The 14,900-nt window shown below is 40.7% G+C and overlaps 1 protein-coding gene across 6 annotated transcripts in view; it reads left to right on the top strand.

The window, feature by feature from the left end:
* Nucleotides 1-14,900, top strand: part of PLCL1 (phospholipase C like 1 (inactive)) — a 499,112-nt gene that overhangs the window by 304,256 nt on the left and 179,956 nt on the right. The window lies entirely within an intron of this gene.

A 14,900-nucleotide genomic window follows, 5' to 3' on the forward strand; every position in this document is an offset into this window, starting at 1 on the left:
CGGCAGAGAATCCCAAGTATGTACTGAGAGATTGGAAAGAGAAGTGAAGGCTGGAGAGGACTGGCATTCTCAGTCACAAGGAGGAATACACAGAGGCTGAGCGAGTGTAGGCGTTTTAAAGGAATTGATGGTGGGCCCTATCCAGCGATAAGAATGGGTGTCAGGTATACAAATGGGCTGAGTGAAACACAGTGTTTATCAGTTATTTTTTTCTGAAGTTTAATTTCTAGGATGGATTATATAGTTCAAACCTAAGGGGATAAATTATATCCTATCAAGTGAATCTCTAACTGGAGGAATTGCAAAAAATATCACAATGAACAATGAGTAGTTGAGATTCTTGTTTTGAATGAACCTTTAAAATGCATGAAACAAAATATTAAATAACATTTCTAGATAATGGTTATTACTGTTCTTATTTTGCATTTGTTCCATAATCATTTATGACAATTTGCTGTATATAATGTACCATGCTACCCAGTGGGAATATCCAAGGATAAAATCACTAGTCCTGCCTTTAGCCTGTTTTCAACTTAGTTAGGGAGGTAAAATATGAAGATATGCAAAGTCCTACACAAGACAAGCCCATATAAGTAAATGTTTCGGCAGTTTAGGGAGACACCACTTTTTCTGGTTTGATCTGGAGAAAGACTTTCTGAGGGATGAGGACTGGGGATATGAACTAGACCTTGAAGAATGGGTAGGATTTAAAGAATCTTAAAAGATAGTAGAAATTTGATGTTGCTGTTGTTAGCTGCCTTGGAGTTGCAGACCATTGTGATCCATAGGGTTTTCACTGGCTGATTTTTGGAAGTAGATTGCCAGGCCTTTCTTCCTAGTTCATCTTAGTTTGGAAGCTCCGCTGAAACCTGTCCAGCATCAGATCAGCACACAAGCCTCCACTGACAGATGAGTAATGGCTGAGTGTGGTGTGTATCAGCTGAGAATCAAGCCCTGGTCTTCTACATGGAAGGCAAGAGTTCTATCACTGAACCATTACTGCTCTTTCCTTGCTAAAGTTTGTTTAAATAGGGCTGATGGCATGGAATTACTGAGTGGTGCCAACAGTTAAGTGCTTGACTACTAGCTGAAAGGCTGGTGGTTTCAACTCATCCAAAGATACATCAAAATGCTGGGTGGGATTACCCAATAAGCAAGGTATGCACAGGCCCAATTGTGCCTTCCTGCCAATCTACAGTGCACAATTTCACCCAAGTCCCACCACGTCAAAGATGTGGTGAAACACATGTGAAATTGCTCACCACAGATTAGCTAGTAAATACAATTAAGCCTGTGTGTACTTTGCTTGGTGCAAGCTGGTGCATACCGTGCTTACTGGTTATTACACCCCTGCTTGAAAGACAAGCCTTGTGATCTGCTTCTGAAAGGTCACAGCCTTGAAAACATTATGGGGCAGTTCGCCATGAGTCAGAGACAAATGTGACTAAATACATGAACTTCTTGGCAGGGTGGGAGAGAGAGTTTGACAGGTTGGTGGGCACTAAATTGTAAGGGCCTTAACTCCCAGGGTTGAAAGTTTGCATTTTAAGGATATGGTTTTCATAGGTGACCCAGGGGCTTCATGCCAAGAAAATGGTATACATTTTCAAAGTGTTGGAAATGAATAACTCTCAGTGTAGTGTGTAAAATGCCTTTGTGAATAGTTGCAATTTAGAAGGCAGTCTGCTCAGGAGAGAATCAAAACCTTCCTGAGTAGAAATAACTCCCCAGGTGCTCAGCTGGAGTCCACTTGGTGATTCTTCTGTTAAGTTGAAGTGTAACAGAGAATGAGCAGAAGAGAAAGTACCACATGCAGGACAAAGGCACAGGGGAACATCCACCAGTAATAGATGGCCGTTGGAAGAATCTGTTTTGCTGAAGATATTATCAAGTCTAGAATGTTATCTTATTTTCAGGTTCTGTATATGCTGATGGAAGTCACCTTATACTGGAGTCCTTGTAAAGTTTCTCATGTTACAGGGCACTTGCTCAGTTACCTTGTTTTGGACAGGAAAGTCTGATTTGAGGAAGCCACGGTAAACTGGAATGGCCTCAATCAGTGCTATTTTTATTTGCTCAAAGGTGTTCTGAGATGATGGGTAAAAAGGGGATGAAGAAATTTAATACAGTTTCTGGAAGTGTGAGTTTGCAATATCAGGTGCTGGATATGATTTTAACCATGCATTTTATAGCAGGTACAGTAGGTATTTATATTACAGATATCATGAATATATTAAAAAAAATACCTCAGGGCAAATGGAGAACAACTTTCCTAATTATATTTGGCTGGGAACCCATGGCTAGTAATAAAATTTTCAGTGAAAGTAGATTCAGAAGATGTTGTTTCTCTAACAACTGAGGCAGATGTGAAGATGTGCTTTTTGGAAAATTTTGATGACTTAAAGTTTGGGTAGAAAGAGAAAATCCACATAAAATCGTCTAATGAAATTTGCAACATTTCAAAATTAATATATAATTTTATAGAGTGTGTGTTTTAAGATACAGACAATTAAACACAGAACCATTAAACAGATGTTAATCTTGGAGTGTTATCATAAAAGAACATTATTTTTGCCACCTACTGTTTTTCTAAATATACTCTGTGCTCCTATTTCCTGGTCTTATTTGAAATGTAGGGATAGCCTCAAGGCTCTTCCAGTCAATCCTAAGCAATAAAAAAGCCTCTGGTAGGTTGCAAAACACAATCTCTACTTAGTAATTAATATGTCCAGTCCAGAGTATTTATTCCAAGCTTCAAACTTTATTAAAGTTAAAACTTCACCCTTTTCCCAGGTAGACCTGCTGCAGACTGGCCACCTGCAGTGGGAAGAATGCTGAGAAACATCTCTTTTTCCCATTCAGACCTTCTACTACTTCTATGCCTTTCCCAGCTTGCTGACCTTGGAGCTGGGTGGGGCATGTGATCCAAGAGAGCAAGGCTTGGGGCAAGAAAGTTCTCACTGTCTTCTGTGGGCCTGAGGGAGTAAATGTTGACAGGGAGCCTGAAGAAAGCTGTATCTGCAGGAGAGGACATCCCAGCAGGAGCTGTGGCCTTCAAGAGAGAGAGACTCTGCTAACTCTCAGCCAGCAAGGAGGGAGCTGGAGGAATAAATACCCTGTCCATCTTCTCTCTCCTTCCTTCCTCTGATCTCCTGCTGGTGTTTCTCACTGGCAAACCTAGCAGGGAGCCTGGTTGATATAGCTCATAGTGGTTAGCCTCCGAGGCACAGAGCAGATGGCAAAAGGTGAGGGGAGGGTCTAGATTGGTAAACAGAAGACACCCAACATAGGCATGGGGCTCCTGTTTGGCCTGCAGGACCTTCCAACCATGTTGGGAGTGCATTTCCCAAAAGGTAACCCATCCTCTGCTGCCCCAGACTGCTTCAGCTAGCCTCTTGCCCTTTAGGGGGCTCAGGTATGAGTCAGTCTCCTGCCGCTGAAGCATCCAGGAAACTAATTCCATTGAAGCTCCTTATTCGAGGCTTGAAACGAGGGGCAAGTCCTTTCTCCACCCCTTTCTCTCACGGGGAGGACGAGATTCACAGCATCCCAATAGCTTTCTCTAAATATCCTCCTTTAATCTCCAACTACCTACCTTTTTATGCCCTCCATTGGGGTGAGGAGGAGGGGTTAGAAGCCATGAAACAGCACGTCTTGCACATTAATCTCATGCTTCACTCTGGAATGTGCCAGCTGTGGCCTAGGGACTTCAGCAGAAACTGGGACTAAATTAACTCTATTTTAACATCCTGTTACAAACATCATATGCAATCCATACCCCTAAAAGTTTATATATTGGGTTAACCCAAACATATTTTTCAAGTCATCTCAGTAGAAAATGACAAAGATTTGTGATCTCCTTATATTTGGGGATATATGGTATGCTTTCAGAGGGTGTTTTTCCAATATAGAAACAGATGCCAATTAAAATAACTCATGATTCCCATTAAACGTATCCATATATTGTTGTTGTTTTTGTTAGCTGCCATTGAGTCAGCTCCCAGCTGACCCCATGCACAACAGAACTAAACACACTGCCTGGACCTGCGCCATCCCCATGATCGGTTTCAGATCGGACCATTGTGACCCATAGGTTTTTATTAGCTGATTTTTGGAAGTGGATTGCCAGGGCTTTCTTCATAGTTTATCTCAGTCTGGAACAGCTAACACCTAAAGTAGGGAAAAGAAAATATTTTAAAAAATTGCCAAAGTGTAACTAAATTAAAGATGAAGTCACACAAGAAATATCCTTGTTACATACCTGGTGGTTCAATAGAGTATTTTCTTTGGAATAAAGAATTTCTCATCTAATTGGCCTATACTTTTTAAGGTGTTCTCATTGCGAAGACTTGACAGCAACAGATAATTGTGAAGGCCTAATTGACTTGACAGCAACAGGTTTGGTTTTTTGGTTTTTTGGTTAATTTCTGAAAGCTATTTTCTTTCTCATGTATATGCTCACCTGAAGCAGATGTGTTCTAGGAAACCAGTGTTCTTACCTAGTGAGAGTACTAATGAAAACAAGATCCTGTCATCTGCATAAGGAACCCTGGTGGTGCGGTGGTTAAGCTCTCAGCTACTAACTGAAAAGTTGGTGGTTCAAACCCACCAACTGCTCCATGGGAGAACGATGTGGCGGTTGGCTTCCAAAAAGATTTACAGTCTGGAAACCCCATGGAGCAGTTCTACTGTGTCCTATAGAGTTGGTATTAGTCGGAATGGACTGCAGTGGGAGGTAAACTGAAGTCATCTGCATACAGAAGCAAGGCATGAAGCTGTCATTTATCAAAGCATTCTCCTAGTGCTTGCCCCATCATTTTCAGGTTCTAAAATGAGCTTAATGGAACTCTGAAGCTTTAGCTTGTGAGACATATCCATGACTTTAATAACTTACAAATATTAAACTTTGTCCTTTTCTGTGCAGATGTGCTGTCATTTTGCTCTGCTGTCTCTTATAACTTCAGCCTTTCACATAAGCAGATGGCCTTCTCTAGATTACTGATGCAGTTTCATGTGACTGCTCTTTTAGGTCAAGCCCTTCCTGTTCTCTCTTGTGAATCTCTTAAGATTGGACCTATTTTGAGAACTCGACTGTTAATTCTTTCCTTCCTTTCTCTTCGACCCATCCTTCTAGAAGTATTTATGGAGACATCATACTATGTGCCAGATATTACACCAGGTATTTGAGAATCTGAAATGAAAATCAAAGTCCACGTGCTCAAGGAGCTTACTGTCTAACGTAGGAGTTGTTAGTTGCTGATAAGTCAATTCTGACTCATGGCAACCCTATGAGTGCAGAGTAGAGCTGCTCTTTAGGGTTTTCAAGGCTGTGATCTTTCAGTAGTAGATCACCAGGCCTATCTTCTGAGGTGCCTCTGGGTGGGTTCAAACCACCAACCTTCCAGCTAGTAGTCAAACACTTAACTGTTTGTGCCACCTAGAGAACCAGCTTAATGTAAGAGAGAGCAAGTAAATAAAAACTATAAAGCAATGCTTATGTATGATAGGAGATACGTGTTGTAATGAAAATACCAAGGAGGGGTGTTTTCACCTAAAGGGACCAGAAAGCTGAGCTCAGGTTCTTTGTTAAAGATCAGACAGTTAGTAGCGGCAGAGGTTATGCTCTTTTTTACTATGCCACGCAGCCCGTTGGTACACCGGTGCTCAATACTTTAGCATGGCATATGTAAAATTTTTGCCTGTGAAGATTAGTTATGTGCACAGCAACTTGATGTCTGCAGAATCCGTTTGGTGAATATGTTCTTTTCAGGCTTACATGACAGTTAAAAGGAAGAAAAATAATGCTCTTCTCAAAGAAAAATAATCAGTTGAACAAATCGGTAGTTATCAGAGTGCAGGCTGTAGTACATCCTGTTTTTCTAACTCCTCTAATTTGCTAGTAAAGCAACCCAACTAGCATGAAGGAAGGGAGGGTGTTGTTACTTTAAGGCTGTGTTAACTCTGTAGGGCCCCATTAGAGCCCTGGAGGAGAGTCCTCACTAGGCTGAATTTTAGCGTTTTGAAAGGATCTTGCAGAGAGTGAGTGTATGACAGAGAGAATGAGAGAGAGACGCTGGCTCTATACTTTGTTCCATTTCCTGAATCAGACTCAAGCGTAAAACATTTTTAGTGTATAGTTTGTGTGTGTGTGTGTGCTCACTGAATACCAAGTACCCACTACGTGCCCAGCACTGTAGCTTTTACTGTGACAAGGGAGGGAACCAAGAGATAAAGCGGACTCATCCCAATGTTTCTTGCCTTCCCATCTGTGGGCAGTGTGAGCTGTGCAGTTCAATGGACCATTCCTACTTCTTTTCTGGTCTCTGTGTCACAACCTAAGTGGCTGCTGAGTGGTTCCTTGTGGTCTGCTGAGGTCAGCCTCGGATGATCAGAAGTTGTAGGTGATGACTTTCCTTTTCTAACTCATAACTACGTCCATTCCCATACCTCCCTTCTCTGGTTCTGAAGTAATGTATGTATAGAAATGATTGTTTGTTAGTGGATCGTGTTCTCAGTACTGGATAGTCTCTTGGATTTACACCCAAGAGGCCTTTCCATGGCCCTGCTCATGCTGATGTCTATTTCCGTAGACAATTCCACAAGGGCAGGGACCTGAATTTCTTTAGTTCTATGTGTGAAGTGGCTTCCTAGCTTCTGGAATTTAAGTGGATTAGGGCCCTGAGTGTTGCATTGTAGGTTTGAGGATATGTGCTATTCATGGCCTTCACCTTCTATTTCATTAACTTTCAGCATTAGGCATCAAAGGGAGAAAAAGGAAGAAAGTAGGCCTCACAGTAATCTGACCAGGTTGTAGTCCATGCAGTGAGATGTCAGGAGCTGCTAGAAGGGTCCCTTTGCCCAAAAAGTACACTGAAGGCTGGTACCTCTAATTTTATAATTAGTAATAAATTTAGTAACACTTTAGATTAAGGATTATTGTTTTAGGTTAAAATACCCCACAGTCATAGCTTTTAAGATGAAGGAGTTAGCAAGATTTCAGAAATGGATATGGCAAATAAAAGAGAAAGCATTTTGGTGGCCTGATTTGGGTGGGGGTGGTGGAAAGTGACACCGAAGGGGCCAGTAGAAGGGAAACTCTCCTTATTTATTGATTTTTTTCTGCGAGTTTCCTTGGAGGAAACTGAGTGGGTTATGAGCATATTATAGAAATACGGGTGTGTATATGTTAAGACACGTGTGGTGGGAGAGTGGGGATAGGATAAGCTTTGTCCTTCCAGTTCTGACGTGAATTTTATGCTGAAAATAGAACCTTTTTGTATGTGCGTGTGTCTGTCTGTCTGTGCCTTCTAATGCTGTATCTTAAATTACACAAAAGAAGGATGAAGCCAGAGCAGTTAAAGGCTTCAGCTTTGTCCCAGTTCAGTAGTTTACAAATGTGATACTTTGCACTCCACAGACACTTGAGAGCACAGGGGTGTCTGCTTAGTTTGGAGTTTTAGAAGAAAAAAAAAAAAAAACTAATGAGATATTCCCTTCTCCCTGGGCCAATTTAGTGAACTTTTGGGCTAAGCTGAACTAAAGTTAAAAAAGGAATGCCGTCATAGTAGCATTATTCACTTGGCAAAAGTACTTTGACATTTAACATTCAATATGTGGGGTCTTCAGTGTGGTCATGGAGGCCTAAGATACTACGCTTTGATGAGACTAGAGAAGATGTATGGTTTAAAGCCTCATTTTATGGGTGAGGCAACTAGTAATCAACAAAGGCTAAATGAGGTGCTGAAGGTCACAGCACTGGGGAGCCAGAGAACAACCAGTTTTTCTTTTGGAGGCCTTTATTAAAACTAACAATTCAAATTTTCTTTTAGCCCACATTTATGAATTCTGAGTATTCTAATTTGGCTATTGATTAAAAAATATTTATTGATCTTCTGTTATATGCTGGGGAAACTCTGGTGGCATGGTGGTTAAGAGCTAAAAGGTTGGCAGTTTGAATCCACCAGGCACTCCTTGCAAACCCTATGGGGCAGTCCTATTCTGTCCTTCAGGGTTGTTATGAGTCGAAATCAACTTGGCGGCAGTGGGCTTGGTTATTTTTGGTTATTATATGCTGGACGCTGAGCTAGGTACTCTGTATTTCAATGGCGAAATAAAATAGAGATAGTTTCTACTTCCATGGAGCCCACAGATGATTTATGAACATTTATCCTGTTATGAGTCATCATCATTATTTATTGATAGCTTACTATGTGCCAAGTACTGTGTTATACAAATATAAAAGCAGGAGCTGAGTGCTTAACGTAATCCTCTCATCTAATTAAACTTAAGATACCCTTGTAACACAGATGCCAGTAACAACAGCTACAAAAAGTAATTGAGATCAGGCATCATACCCTTTGTGGAAGGAGTTTGCAAGGTCTTTCCTTCACAGAGTCGATAGGTGGGGTTCGAATCGTCAACCTTTAGGTTAGCAGCTGATCGCAAATTGCTCATGCCGGCCAGGCTCCATAGGCAGACATAATTCATATCACATCTTTGAACTGAAGATCCTGATTAGAGAATCTTTTGGAAGGAGCTTGACCTAGTCTGTGGCTTAATTTGTATGTGTGATGCTATTCAGAAAGTGAAGGGATTAATATTAGTCAGTGCATCCCGAGGACCAGATATTCTTGTTCTGATAAGTTATTCAGCTAACAGGGTAATTAAAAGTTGGAACTAAAATATCATTTCACTGCTGTATTCCTATAAACTAAATTAAACTTTAAGTATTGTTTAAGGCTTCAATGTACTATATTTAGCAATGTTTAGCATTTATAGAACATTGTGTTAAGTAGCTAATCTTCTGTGGAAATTTGGTAGATTTTAAATATTTGGTTCATGTAAATAACTTCTGTCTTTGCTTTCAAGAAAGATTGAGAAGAGTTCCAGGGAAGTTCAGTACATTTGTCATTCAGTTCCTTGATGGGTCATTCACATGTACCAATGCCAGGGAGCATTTAACTGATTAAAACATTCAGAATGAATTTGTCATTTGAAGGTACTTTGAATGAATGTCTTTACTGTATTGACTGTGTATCAGTAATACTGATATTATTTAGGCATGCTTCCAATATTAATTTATAAGCAGCTCTGGCTAACTTATCCACAGAATGTTTGTCCAAGTTAAAGCCTTGATACATTTGGTTAAACAAACTTTGTGGCTCTTGAAAGAAATGAAAGAATTTAGCAGTCAATGTTTTTTATGAACTCTGGGGTGGTCATGTTTAAATAATAAATTGAGTAATAGGATGATGACTATTATAACTTTTCTGAGGGTGAAAATCAAAACCAACCCTGTTGCCATCAAGTTGATTCCTACTCATAGAAACTGTATGGGACATGCTAGGACCGCCCCACAGCGTTTCCAAGGCTGTAAATCTTTTTTAATTGTGCTTTAAGTGAAGGTTTACAGAGCAAATTAGTTTCCCATTCAAATAGTTTATACACAAATTGTTCCATGACATAGATTGCTCTCCCTGCAATGTGTCAGCACTCTCCCCATTACCACCCTGAGTTCCTCATTTCCATTTGTCTGGTTTTCCTGCATTCTCATCTTTGTTTTGGGGCATATATTGTGCTTTTCGTCTTGTGTAGATGATTGTTCTAAGGAGTACTCTCCTCATGTGTGTTACTCTTTATTTATAGGGCTGTCTATTATTTGGCTGAAAGGTGATGTCTAGGCATAGCTTCAGTTCCAAGACACCAAGAAGGGTGTCCAAGGGCCGTAGTCTCAGAGGTTCCTTAAACCTCTCTCAGATCAGTAAATATAGTCTTTTTTATAAATTTGAATTTTGTTCTACATTTTTTTTCCCCACTCTAACTGGGACCTTCTATTGTGATCCTGGTCAGAGCTGTCAGTTGTGGTAGCCAGGCACCATCTAGGCCTTCTGGCCTCAGGCTGGTGGATGCTATGGTTCCTGTGGTCCATTAGTCCTTTGGAGTAATTGTTTCCCTCAGTCTTTGGTTTTCTTCAGTCTCCTTTGCTGCACATGGAAAGAGACCAATAGCTGTGTCTTAGATGGCTGCTCACAAGCTTTTAAGACCCTATATGCTACTCAACAAAGTAGGATGTGGAACATTTTCTTTATGAATTACATTATGCCATTTGAGCTCGATGTCTCCCAGGACTATGGTCCTTAAGGGCTCTAAATCCTTATGGAAGCAGATTGCCACATCTTTCTCCCATGGAGCAGCTGGTGGGTTCGAACTGCTGGCCTTTTGGTTAGCAGCCAAGCACTTAACCACTGCACCACCAGGGCTCCTTTTTGGGGGGTAACAAACCTTAAATACTGGAAAGGATAGATCCTTTATTAAAGAAAAGTCTCCCAGTATTTAAAGCTAAGTATCTAAACATGTTTTGGTCTCATATTTGAAAAAATCTAAACTTACTGCATTATTTGTCAGCAAAATCTTATCCTTCTGTACAAGAGGTTTCTTAAGAGAATATAAATTTGCCATGTTAGGCTGATTATTTGAAATCTGAGTTCTGTTTCCAATTTCAGGTTCCTAAAAAGGTCCAGCTTAGCCAGTGAACATAAAAGCGCTTACTGCTAATTTAGCTGCTGCTGCAGAACATGAAAGGAAATCACAAGGCCATTAACGCTTCTAGAAATAGTCATTTTCTAGCCTTCAGTTCCTAAGATAGCTTAGTGAAAATAAAATATTAAGGCAGGGTAGGGAGGTGAATTTTTAAATTATGTTCTTTTTAAACTTTCCTTCCTTTATAGCCTCTCTCCCTCCCTCCCTCCCTTCACGCTTTCCTTTCTTTCTCCTTCTCCATTTGTGTTAACTTAAAACACCACATTCCACATCTTCTTAGTGCTAAGTGATAGGAGCAGTGAAGTATATACTTTATCTCTGCATATGCAATAATCAAAAAAAATGGGAAATTATAGCAAATTTACCATCTGATTTCCAGGGTGAAAATGCCCTTCCTGTACCAGGGTTTGATTAGACCTCCAGCCATCCAAAGGAGCCCTGATGGTGCAATGGTTAAGTGCTCGGCTGCTAATGGAAAGGTTGGTGGTTCAAACCCACCCCGTGGCTCTGCAGGAGTAAGACTTTGTGGTCTGCTTCTGTAAAGATTACAGCCAAGAAAACCCTATGGGGCAGCTCTACTCCGTCACATGGGGTCGCTATAAGTCGAAAATCAACTGGACCACAAGCAACAAAAACAACCAGCCATTCAAATGCAGCAGAACACGCCCACTCTGTGGATGGGGAAGGAAAATTCTCCTTGATGAGCTGAAATGGAGACTCCATGCTATTTACAGCTCTAGAGTTACTCTAGGCTAGTGGCTCAGAAAGATCTTTCTCTTCTTAATTATTTTATTTCTTCATTACTGACAGTTATTGTGTGCCCACCATATGTTAGACATTTTCCTAGGTCCTGGGGTCCTTTCGAGAAGGAGATAATAGTCTTGTGGGGAGGTAGACATTAATGAAAGAGTCACACAGATATCAACTGACAAACTGGGAAGCCTGCTTTGAAGAAAAAGTATGTGGTGCATGAGAGTGAGTAACAGGTGGAGAGTGGGCAGGGAAGCCTGAGACTGGTTAACTGGGCAAATGCGGGCAGAGGAAGAGTTCTCAGTAATTTTCCTGAGGTGGGAGAGTCAAGACTTGTGGCCAGGGCACAGAGGCTGGGAAAGTCATCTACTACATAAGGCAACACCAGAAGTTAGAGGAGGACTGAGGGTCTCCTTTTAGCTGGACAAACGGTGCAAGGTTCTTTAACTCAGATTGCTTCATTTCTAACACAAAGACGGGAACATTCGTGTCTCTGTGATGCTAAGTAAACAGCTCGTGTGTGTGTATGTTTTTGTTGTTGTTGTTAGTTGCCACTGAGTCAGCTCTAATTCATGGCAACCCCATGAACAACAGAATGAAATATTGCCTGGTCCTGTACCATCTTCACAATCGTTGGTGTGCTTGAGTTCATTGTTACAGCCACTAAGTATTTTGGGTGCCTGCTAACCTAGGGGGCTCATCTTCTAGCACTATATTGGACAGTATTCTGTTGTGATCCATAGGGTTTTCATTGGCTAATTTTCAGAAGCCGATCACCAGGCCTTCCTTTCTAGTATTTCTTAGTCTGGAAGCTCTATTGAAACCAGTCCACTATATCAGTGGCATAGCTTTCAGCATAACAGCAACATGCAAGCCACCACAGTACAGGAAACTGACAGGTGGGTGGTGGAGGTGTATGTATAATCAAACCAAAACCCACTGCCATAGAGTCAATTCTGACTCATCGTGGCTCATAACTCCATAGGGTTTCCAAGGCTGTAAATCTTTACAGAAGCTGACTGCCACAACTTTCTCCCGCAGAGCGGCTGCTGGGTTTGAACTGCCAAGCGCTTTAACTACTGTACCATTGTGGCTCCGTGTATGTATAATAGTGGCTTAATAAATACTCGTTGAAATAAAGGCACTTAGGCCAGCAGGTGAAGGATGCTTTAACACTTTCACAGATGATTTTGGGGTGTCAGAAAAGAATATTTTAAAAAAAGAGAAGAGAGAGAAAGTTTGTTTCTCCCATTCAAAGGAAGCAACATAACAGAACCGGGTGTTTAAAAGTGAGGTGTCTGCACAGACAACAGGAGAATATTGAGTTTGTGATGTTATCATTAAGAAGTAAGTTATTATTGTTATTGTTAAGAGTGATTCCCCTTCAAAGAAAACAACACAAAAGGATTGGGTGTTTAAAAGTGAGATAGATATCTGTGCAGACCACATGAGAACACTGAGTTTGTGATGTTATTATTCAGAAGCAAGTTATTATCATTATTGCTGAGAGTGATAATGTCATTAATATTCTGAAGGTGGGCAGTTCTTTTCCCTTTTAAATGTCAAGGCATGTACATGTGTGTGTGTTTGTGCTCACACACAGATGCAGGCACACGTATTGGAGGTCAAATTAAATTTTAGTACAAGAGGGCAGCGTTGCCAGATTTAGCCAATAAGTGCAGAATACCCGGTTAAATTTGAATTTCAGATAGACGACAAATACTTTTTCAGTGTAAGCGTGTTCCAAATACCCTACAAGAGGGGCATTTTCCTCAAAGAACTCCAGAGGTGAGTTGCTGCATTTCCTCATGGTTTTATCACATACAATGTTTATATTTATTAATTCTCAGCTAATTCCTGCTATGTATATTTTTAGCAGTCTGGAACCTTTGGTAAGTGTGTGCAGTAACATGATGAAGATCCTGGGAGCCTGCAGATTTATAGCCAAGGCTCTGCCTCCTTGCTCTGGGCTTCGGCCACTCTAGTGTTCATAGCCCAAGAATGAGACAGACTTAGCTGACCTTGGTACCGTTTGCAGCCTTGAAACTGAGGGCAGCCTCTGCTGCAAAGGAGCCCCAGAAAGATCATTGATTGGACTTCTAGAAACTGAACTGTTCCCCCAACCATCTTACCAGTTTCGTAAGGCGCCTGCTTCCTTTTTTTCAGAAGATCTTTTGGATGAGTGATGGGAACCCTGAAAGCACTGTCACATCAAGTAAACAGCTCGCTGTGCATAGATACAATGAAAAAGAAACAGATTCACAAATATGAAGATTCAAAAGTAATCTAAACAAATGAAAACAGTTGTTGTTTTGGACAGTAGGATTTAAACTTGCTCCTCAGTATTGATGATGTGTTGTTGTAGTTGTTGTCTAGTCCATTTTGACTCATACTGATCCTACGTACAACAGAATGAAGCAGTGCCTGGTGCTGTGCCGTCCTCACAATTGTTATGCTTGAGCCCATTGTTGCAGCCACTGTGTCATTCCGTCTTGGTGAAGATCTCTTTTTCACTGACCTTTTACTGAGCACGATGTCCTTTTCCAGGGACTGGTCCATCCTGATAACATGTCCAAAGTATGGGAGATGAAGTCTCGCAATCCTTGCTCCTAATGAGCCTTCTGGCTCTACTTCTTCCAAGACAGATTGTTTGTCCTTTTGGCAGTCCATGGTATATTCAATATTCTTGTCCAACACCATAATTAAAAGGCATCAATTCTTCTTTGGTCTTCCTTATCCATTGTACAGCTTTCACATGCACAGGAGGTGACTGAAAGTATCATGGCTTGGGTCAGGCGCACCCTAATACTTAAAATGACATCTTTGCTTTTTACCACTTTAAAGAGGTCTTTTGCAGCAGATTTGCCCAATGCAATGTGTCATTTGATTTCTTGACCGCTGCTTCCCTGGGTATTGTTTGTGGTTCCCTGTAAAATGAAATCCTTGACAACTAGGATTTTCTCCACTTACCATGATGTTGCTTATTGATCCAGTTGCGAGGATTTTTTTTTTTTTTTTATGTTGAGGTGTAAGCCATACTAAAATAAAGGCTGTGGTCTTTGATCTTCATCAGTAAGTGCTTCAAGTCCTCTTCACTTTCAGCAAGCAAGGTTGTTAATGAGTTTTCCTCCAATCTTGATGATGTGTAATATTTTAACTAAAAAAAAAAAAAATAGAGTCAGATTAGGACACATAGAAGCAGCTCAAATATGTATAATCATCTGCTTTTCTAAAGAGGGAAGCAGAAATTAAAAAAAAAAGGATGTTAATATGGGGGTTTATATGTCAGATAAAACTCAATAAAAATGCTTTATAAACTGTAAAGAACTCATATCCCTACAATTTAAAGGTGGTACGTTATTAGAATTAACCAATTTCCTAAAGTGAGTGAGTATTTGCTTTAAATGGTAGGGCATTTTGGATGCAAATTGAAGACTGTCAGAGGTAGCAAGGGAGTAAAGATCAGCTGGACCCTGTTATTCACTGGAGAAGCTTAGAGAGGGGAAAGGGCTTGTCTAAAGTTACCTGGACTTATCTAGAACCTGACTGAGAATCCAGATATTGAGATAAACTCTCTAGTGTTCCTCCTACTTGACTCTGCTGCCTCAGTT

The sequence above is a fragment of the Elephas maximus genome, chromosome 6 (genome assembly GCF_024166365.1).
Source record: "Elephas maximus indicus isolate mEleMax1 chromosome 6, mEleMax1 primary haplotype, whole genome shotgun sequence".
Taxonomy (NCBI): domain Eukaryota; kingdom Metazoa; phylum Chordata; class Mammalia; order Proboscidea; family Elephantidae; genus Elephas; species Elephas maximus.